Consider the following 8,291-nt stretch of genomic DNA (forward strand, 5'->3'; position numbering starts at 1 on the left):
GAGCCCATCCAGTGAATTTCTCAGTTTGGACATCTTATTTTTCACTTTTGAAGTATCCATTTGGTTCTCCTTAGTATCTTTTATTTCTTCACTGAGATAGTCTACCTTTCTGTTTCAAGAGCATTTAGCCTTCTTTCTTACAGATAATCTGTGTCATCTCAGAGTTAACACCTGTTCATTGTGTTTTCTTGAGAGTTAAGATTTCCCTGGGTTTTCTCTCTCTCTCTCTGCTCCCCTCTCCTAAATAACTCTGGATTGAGTCCTAGGCATTTAGAATGTTATGTTATGAGATTCTAAATCTTGTTTAAGTCCTGAGGGAAAGGACTTTTTTGTTTTAGCAGGCAATTGTCCAGGTTCCGTTCAAGCCACATGTTTTAACTTGCTTTCTAAGGGCGATGTTTCCAGTATCAGTTCAATTTCAAAGTGTTTTCAATGTTATTCAGTCCCACATGTGTACCTTCCAGTGGCCAGTCTGGCACCTGGGGTGTGGTCTAACCTGTCAGGGAGTCTTCTAATCCTATGGAATGTTCAGATCCATGTACGTGCATATCAAAGGTAAGCCCAGTATTCATATATAATGTTAGGGAATTACTCTTGATTTCCCTTCTCTCTGCAATCTCACCATTATGTTTCAACTCACTGGGACTTCCAGCCAGAAAATTGAATCTTTACTTTTTCTACTCTGTAGGGTACTTCTTATGACTAGCGCTAAGCAGTAGGAGGACAGAGAAAGAAAACAAAACAAAACAAAAAACAGGAACAAAAACAAAAATCACTGCTACTGCTTTATTGCTTGGGGTTTGGAAAAGGAGAAAATAGGGGCAAAACCCGGATTGTTCTCCACTCTCAGTTTCATAGAATCTCCTTTTCCCTGCCTTTTGAAACAGAAATCTAAAGCTTCTCTTAGATCTCTTCCTGACAACAGCCAGGATGCCTTTCAGATTTGGGGCTGCATTTGAGTCCAGGCTCTGTGATACTGGAGGAAAAAACTGGTAAATTCACCTGTTTGGGTTAAATTTCAAATTCAGGTCTTATTCCTCAATCTTCATGTTGTTATATTTATTTATTTATTTATTTATTCATTTATTTATTTATCAGAGAGAGAGAGCACACAAGCAGGGGGAGCGGCAGGCAGAGGGAGAAGCAGGCTCCCTGCTGAGCTCGATCCCAGGACCCTGAGCTCATGACCCAAGCGGAGGCAGATGCTTAACCAGTTGAGCCTCCCAGGCATCCCTGCCATTTATTTTTTAAAGGTTTCACATAGCTGTCTCATGCAATCAGTCCAGGACTTTTAGTTGCATTCAGCAGAAGAGATGGGGTGCAGTGTGTTTATTCCATCTTTCTTAGACTGGAACCCTAAGTCTTTTAAAGTTATCTTCAAGTGTGCATTATTTTCATTTCATCTGGAGTGATTTTATGGCCTAATTGTTGATTTTGTTGGCTGTCCTTCGTTTTCTAATAGGCTATAAATGAAAACAGTCTTGGTGTCAATTTTTCCACTTACTGTTCCATGACCTTAAGTAAATTACTTATTTAAACTCTGTATCAGTAAACTTATCTATAAGATAGGGACACAGGCTGGAAGAGGAGGAGGAGGATGGGAGGAGGGGCAGGGGAAGGGGGGAGGGGGGAGAGAAAGGAGTAATCAGAAGGCTATTGCAGTAGTCCTGGAAAAAAAATAACAGTGGTTTGAACCAGGGTATTAGTGGTGGTAACATGGAGAGCCTCTTTGGCTTTCCTCCATCCTATATTCATAGTCTATTCATCCTAATGTTCAAGATGAATAAGAGGATGTGGTCCAAAAAAAAAGGGGGGAAAAAAACCTAGTGTTTCAGTTCTTTTTTTCAGCTGCCTCAAAAACAACCTTGATTTATGTTAAGTTTTAGTATGAGGAACTGGGTTGGTTTGCTCTACAGAAAGCTCAAGGGTGGGGCAGAAGGGGCTGGAGATAGGATAGTGTCTTCAAAAGGCTAAGGAAACACTGTCTATGAGACGAAACACCAAATATATGATAAACAAGCAGGTGGGCACAAATAGAACTACAGGAAAGACATTATTAGGAGTTAGTTTGGCTTAATACCAGGATGAACTTTATAATTATTAAAACTGGAATGAGCAGTTTTGGGCATGGGAAAATATTGGTTGTAGGATGATAATGCTTTTGACAATATATAAATTTTGGTATTTTTCCCGCTTACACTAGCTTCGTCTTCTTCATTTTGTTCAAACAGATTTGTGGAAGCAGCTTAAGTCAGTGACAGCCATTTTGCATGAGAATTGATTTTACTCTGTCTTTCCACCCTTGTTTCTTAAAGCATAATTTCTTAAGTGCTTACGCAAAGTACCAGGCCCTGTGCTAAGTACTCTAGATGCATTATCTTATTGTATTTTCACAATATTTTGAGAAACCTAATATCATTATCATCATTGTGCACATGAAAAAACAAGGCTTGGCTCTCTGCTTCTCCCTGTTCGACAGACAGCCGCATCTTCTGGTGCAGCGCCAGCCGCGTCCCTGAGACCCGATGGTGAAGGTTGGAGTGAATGGATTTGGCTGTATTGGGCGCCTGGTCACCAGTGCTGCTTTTAACTCTGGCAAAGTGGATATTGTCACCATCAATGACCCCTTCATTGACCTCAAGTACATGGTCTACATGTTCCAGTATGATTCCACCCATGGCAAATTCCATGGCATAGTCAAGGCTGAGAACGGGAAGCTTGTCATCAATGGAAAGTCCATCTCCATCTTCCAGGAGCGAGATCCCGCCAACATCAAATGGGGTGATGCTGGTGCTGAGTATATTGTGGAGTCCACTGGGGTCTTCACCACCATGGAGAAGGCTGGGGCTCACTTGAAGGGCGGGGCCAAGAGGGTCATCATCTCTGTTCCCTCTGCCAATGCCCCCATGTTCGTGATGGGTGTAAACCATGAGAAGTATGACAACTCCCTCAAGATTGTCAGCAATGCCTCCTGTACCACCAACTGCTTGGCTCCTCTGGCCAAGGTCATCCATGACAACTTCGGCATCATGGAGAGACTCATGACCACCGTCCATGCCATCACTGCCACCCAGAAGACTGTGGATGGCCCCTCTGGGAAGCTGTGGTGCGACGGCTGAGGGGCTACCCAGAACATCATCCCTGCTTCCATTGGCGCTGCCAAGGCTGTGGGCAAGGTCATCCCTGAGCTGAATGGGAAGCTCACTGGCATGGCCTTCCGTGTCCCCAACCCCAATGTGTCCGTCGTGAATCTGACCTGCCACCTGGAGAAAGCTGCCAAATATGACGACATCAAGAAGGTGGTGAAGCAGGCGTCAGAGGGCCTCCTCAAGGGCATCCTGGGGTACACTGAGGAGGACCAGGTTGTCTCCTGCGACTTTAACAGTGACACCCACTCCTCCAACTTTGATGCCGGGGCTGGCATTGCTCTCAACGACCATTTTGTCAAGCTCCTTTCCTGGTATGACAATGAATTTGGCTACAGCAACCAGGTGGTGGACCTTATGGTCCACATGGCCTCCAAGGAGTAAGAGCCCCCTGGACCACCAGCCCGAGCGAGAGCAAGAGGAAGAGAGAGGCCCTCAGCTGCTGGGGAGTCCCTGCCCCAACTTACCCCCAAAACACTGAGAATCTCCCAACCTCCACCGTTTGCATCCCAGACCCCCTGAAGAAGGGGAGGGGCTTGGGGAGCCCTACCTTGTCATGTACCATCAATAAAGTATACTGTACCCAGCCAAAAAAAAAAAAAAAAAACAAGGCTTGGAGATGTAATAATCTACTTGAGTTCACATAACGATGTAGGCAGAATGATCATCCCCCAAAGATATCCACGTCCCAACTCCTGGAAACTGTGAATATGTTACCTTACATAACAAAGGGAACTTGCAGGTGTAATGAAGTTAAAGATCTTGAGATGGGAAGATCATCCTGGATTATCCAGATAATCCAGGGCCCAGTATAATCACATGTGTCCTTAAAATAGAAGGTCAGGGTCAGAGAAAATATAACTACAGAAGCAGAATCAGAGAGAGATTTAAAGACACTACTTTGCTGGCTTTGAAGATTGAGGAAGAGGCCATGACCCAAATAAGAGAGGTGGTCTCCAGAAGTTGGAAAAGGCAAGAAAACAGATACTTCCTTAGAATGTCCAGAAGGAATCAGACCTGCTAACATCTTTATTTCACCACCATTGGACCTGTTTTGGAGCCATGATTTGAACTAAGTGGAAGACGTGTGCTCTACAGCATGTGCATCATGGAGTGTTTGCTTTAATGCTGACCATGGTTTTAGTGTCCTGTACACACAGACAGATCTAAACCACACAGACTGTCCACATATTACAGATGGTGTTCTTTCTGGAAATTTCATAATCATGGAGGCCGTGAGCAGGAGGAGGAATGCACTGTTAACAGTAATACGTCACTCATGACTTAGATTCAGAATTAGAATTGTAACGGGACCATCAAAGTTCTTTCATCTCATCTCTGCTTCTGAGGCTTGACCTCCCTCCACAGTGTCCTTGTCAAGGGTTGTCTAGCCCTGCCTGCACACCTCCAGTGACTGGAACTGCACATCCCCTGTGGAAAGCCATGCCATCTTAAAGCAACTCTGTTAGAAATTTCTATTTCAGATTGACCAAAAACTCTTCCTTGCAACTGCCATTACTATTATTATTGTTTACTGGCACATGGAATTTGTTGTTATTGGTTCTGTAGTGGGGAATGTTAAAGTGGATGGCCTCTAAGCAGGCTTTTAACTCTTAAGATTCAAGTCCGATCCTTATTCAAGACATGAATACCAGTCTTGTAAGGTTGCTGTGAGGATTAGAGCTAATGTTCATAAAAATTTCAGCATGCCAAGGATCTTCATAAAAGGTGATGATGATGATGACACAGTTTCACAAATCTGAAGGCAGCTTTCTCATCTTTTGTAGTTTTTTAAGCACCAGACTAAATCCCCCTGCCCAGATCCCAGTGCCTTCGAATGCCCATGTATGTGAAATTGTGTCAAGTACTCCACCTTCCTATCCTTTAAATATGCTCCAGTTTGACAATAACCCTCAAAGTATGAGTCTAGACCTCATCGTGAAATATCTTGTCTTGTGTGCTTTCTTAGTACCTAGTTAGGGTAAGACCAGCCACAGTGGAGTGAGTAGACTGGAAGATATTAAATAGTCAAATAGGCCTGCGTGGACTATGGTAGGGGGACTCAGGGGGCTTAGGACTGCCTATAGCAAGAGGAAGGCAGTTGTGATTTGCATCAGGAGGGGAGAGTAAATAAGAAGATCCAAATGGTGTGAAAGGTCCAGAATGAGTAAGTTGTGGGGATTCAAAGACAAATTTCACTTGCTTCATAATCTTGTCCTTGACATATAACTTAGGCATATATGGACATTTCAACTGGAGGTATCAAAGCAACAAAGCTGTTACAAAATTTACTGGCAACAAAGAGGAGAGTTGAACCTTGCAATGGGAACATCTACTTTCATAGGTTTTCACTTGTCTAAAGCCAATTTAAAAGAACTTGGCTCACAACTTGAACTATCTGTTACATATTGTTCTCATTGGTCTGGCTGCCCCTTCTTTTGATAACCAAGCATTCTTGCTTTTTCCCATTAGAACTCAATATGCACTTGAACGCAGTCATTGACTCCAATCACACTCCAATCATACTTGAGACAGTACATGACTGTCTCAAATATTCTTTAGTTAATCTTCCTCTTAGGCATTATTAATCATGAAATACCATCTTCTACCACACTTAGTATGACCACTTGACAATGTTCAGTGAATCAAATCTTTTAGGTAAAGTCACAAATTAGATTTACTTTTGATTATGAACACAATGCAATCATATTCATTGGAAGCACCCAAATTCTGACTAATGAGCTTGTATCGAGAAGTTAATAGTCATAAAATGGACTTGTACCATAGACTCAATATCCTTGATCAGACTTTTCCTTCCTTTGAATCAAGTGAAGAGAAAACTACCTAACCAGCTTTTTGTTCAGATTGGTTCCTCACCCATTATACAGACTACAGTAATAATTTGTGATTAGCAAAATCAACAGCTATGGTGAAAATTATTTTAAAAACCCATTATGCTTATAACAGTCCACAAATCTAGAAATATCATAAATTACCTCTACAAGAACATTCACAGTGAAATGAAATGAACAGACTAAACTTGACTGAAATAGGGTCAATAGGGTTTACTTGTGGTGGGAAAAAGGCATCTGAGGCCTCAGAGTGAAACATTTTCAAGTCATTGGCCAAAAAAATTAACAATTATTAAAATGAGCCTGACAATTTGCCACATGTGATGCTCTCAATAGCTTAACTAGATATTCTAACCACCAATTATTCACCAGGACAAAGAATAAAATTAAGCACTGGAGAAAGAGAGCTAAGAGTAATCAGTTCTGTAATTTGAACAAATAATGTTTCAATGTTATCAAAAGCATTTCTGTGCAAAATAGATCCCACTGCAACTAAAATCCTAAATCTAAGATTAAGGCAATTTCTCAGCAGCTTTCACATTCTGCCCCAATTGTAAAGGGCAGGTAGAGCTATCAAAAAAGAGTGACTGGGTTTTCAATTTGTGATAGGCCCTGTGCTAAATGTATAGGGAATCCAAGAAATTTATATTTCAAGGAGATTAAGACACCTAGTTGGCTGGATCAGGAATGAACCTTAACATATCATTTGTGCTACATGAGTACAGGGACAAAACAAAATCATTGGCCAAGGACAGGTCAAGGGCCACCAGATAGGTCAATCCAAGTCAAGGTGCAACTAGAAAGTAAGGTCAAGGTAAACGGAGAATATGAGTCAGGGTAATGTCCATTAGTCCATTACTTTATATACCAAACACTAATTGCTGGACTGAATTGTGTCCCCTCAGCTCCAAATTCATATATTGAAGCCTTAACCCCTAATGTGATCATATTTAGAGATGGGGTCTTTGGGAGGTAATTAGGTTTAGATGAGGTCAAGAGGGTGGGCCCACATGATGGAATATATGAAAATATCAGAGAGATTGCTCTTACTTTTTCCCCAAGAGCACATAAGGAGGAGTCACTTGAGCACACAGAGAGATGGCAGCTGCCTACAAACCAAGAGAAGAGGCTTCAGAATGAAACCTATCTTGTTGGCACCTTGATCTTGAACTTCCCAGCTCACACAACTGTGAGAAATAAGTTTGTTGTTTAAGTCACTCAGTCTATGGTATTTTGCTATGGCAGCCCAAGCTGACTAAGACACTAATTAAATGCCTACCATCTCCCAACACTCCCAACACTTCCCCAACAGGGAAACAAAGATGAGTAGAACATAGTATCTGCTTTCCAAGGGTGTGGAGGCTTAGAACAAGTAATCATGGCCATGTGCTAACTGCCATAACAGAGAGAACTCAAGAGGGGAGCTCATAACTGTCAAGAGAGCCCAGGGAAGCCTTCCCGGAAAGGGGGACATTTAAGTAGGATCCTGAAGGATGAGCAGGAGTTTGTCTGATGCTCAAGGGCTTCTAGTGAGAGGTAAGAACATCATGGGCAGAGGGGATGAGCTGTGTGAGAGTACAGTGGAGCAGAAGGGAAACATCAAAGACTGTATTTCACTGCCTCTAGGCCACACAATTTTTCCTATTTTAATATCTCAGAGGTTGGGATTTAGCTTACAATTGATGACAAGTTATAGTTTACTTGATGGTGTTCTTTTCCCCCTCTTTCTTAGTGCAACATAAAATAATTTGATGTGTTACAACCAATGGTGCATTAGATTTGGTGAAATAAGGCTGTTCATTTTAGCTTGAGCACAAAGACATGGCACAAAGGAGGAGATCGGAAAAGCAGCAGGGCTCATAACTAGAAGGGCTTTGCCCTTTGTCCCCTAAGAACTGGGCTCCTTTGAGAGGTTTTAAGCAGATTTGTGTACCGGACCATGTCTGAGGCAGAGGGACAATTAGAAAGCTAATGACATAAACTGTCCTGGAAGAAGTAAGTGGCCTGATCTAAGGAATCAGGGGTGGCCGCAGAGAAGAGCTATTGACAAGGCTGACTCAGTCAGGACCCGCGGCCGACGCACCAGAGGGCATGTGAGTAAGGGATTTAGGCTGACTCCCAGGTTTCTGATCTGGAGAGACTGAGGGATGGAGCCAGTCATCAGGATGGGTGATATGAAGAGAAGGACATGGCCACAGGGAGGAAAAGGAAGCAGGTTGGCATTGGGTTGCCGTGAGAAATACAGACGGGTGTACAAAGTTGGTGTTAGAAACGGGGGCCTGACATCAGAAGA

At 42.6% G+C, this 8,291-nt stretch overlaps 1 pseudogene; it reads left to right on the forward strand.

Moving 5' to 3' along the window:
• The first annotated feature begins 2,510 nt into the window (after window positions 1–2,510).
• Window positions 2,511–3,756, forward strand: LOC118519328 (glyceraldehyde-3-phosphate dehydrogenase pseudogene; annotated as a pseudogene).
• Window positions 3,757–8,291: the final 4,535 nt, after the last annotated feature.

Source organism: Halichoerus grypus, chromosome 7, assembly GCF_964656455.1.
Source record: "Halichoerus grypus chromosome 7, mHalGry1.hap1.1, whole genome shotgun sequence".
Lineage (NCBI taxonomy): Eukaryota > Metazoa > Chordata > Mammalia > Carnivora > Phocidae > Halichoerus > Halichoerus grypus.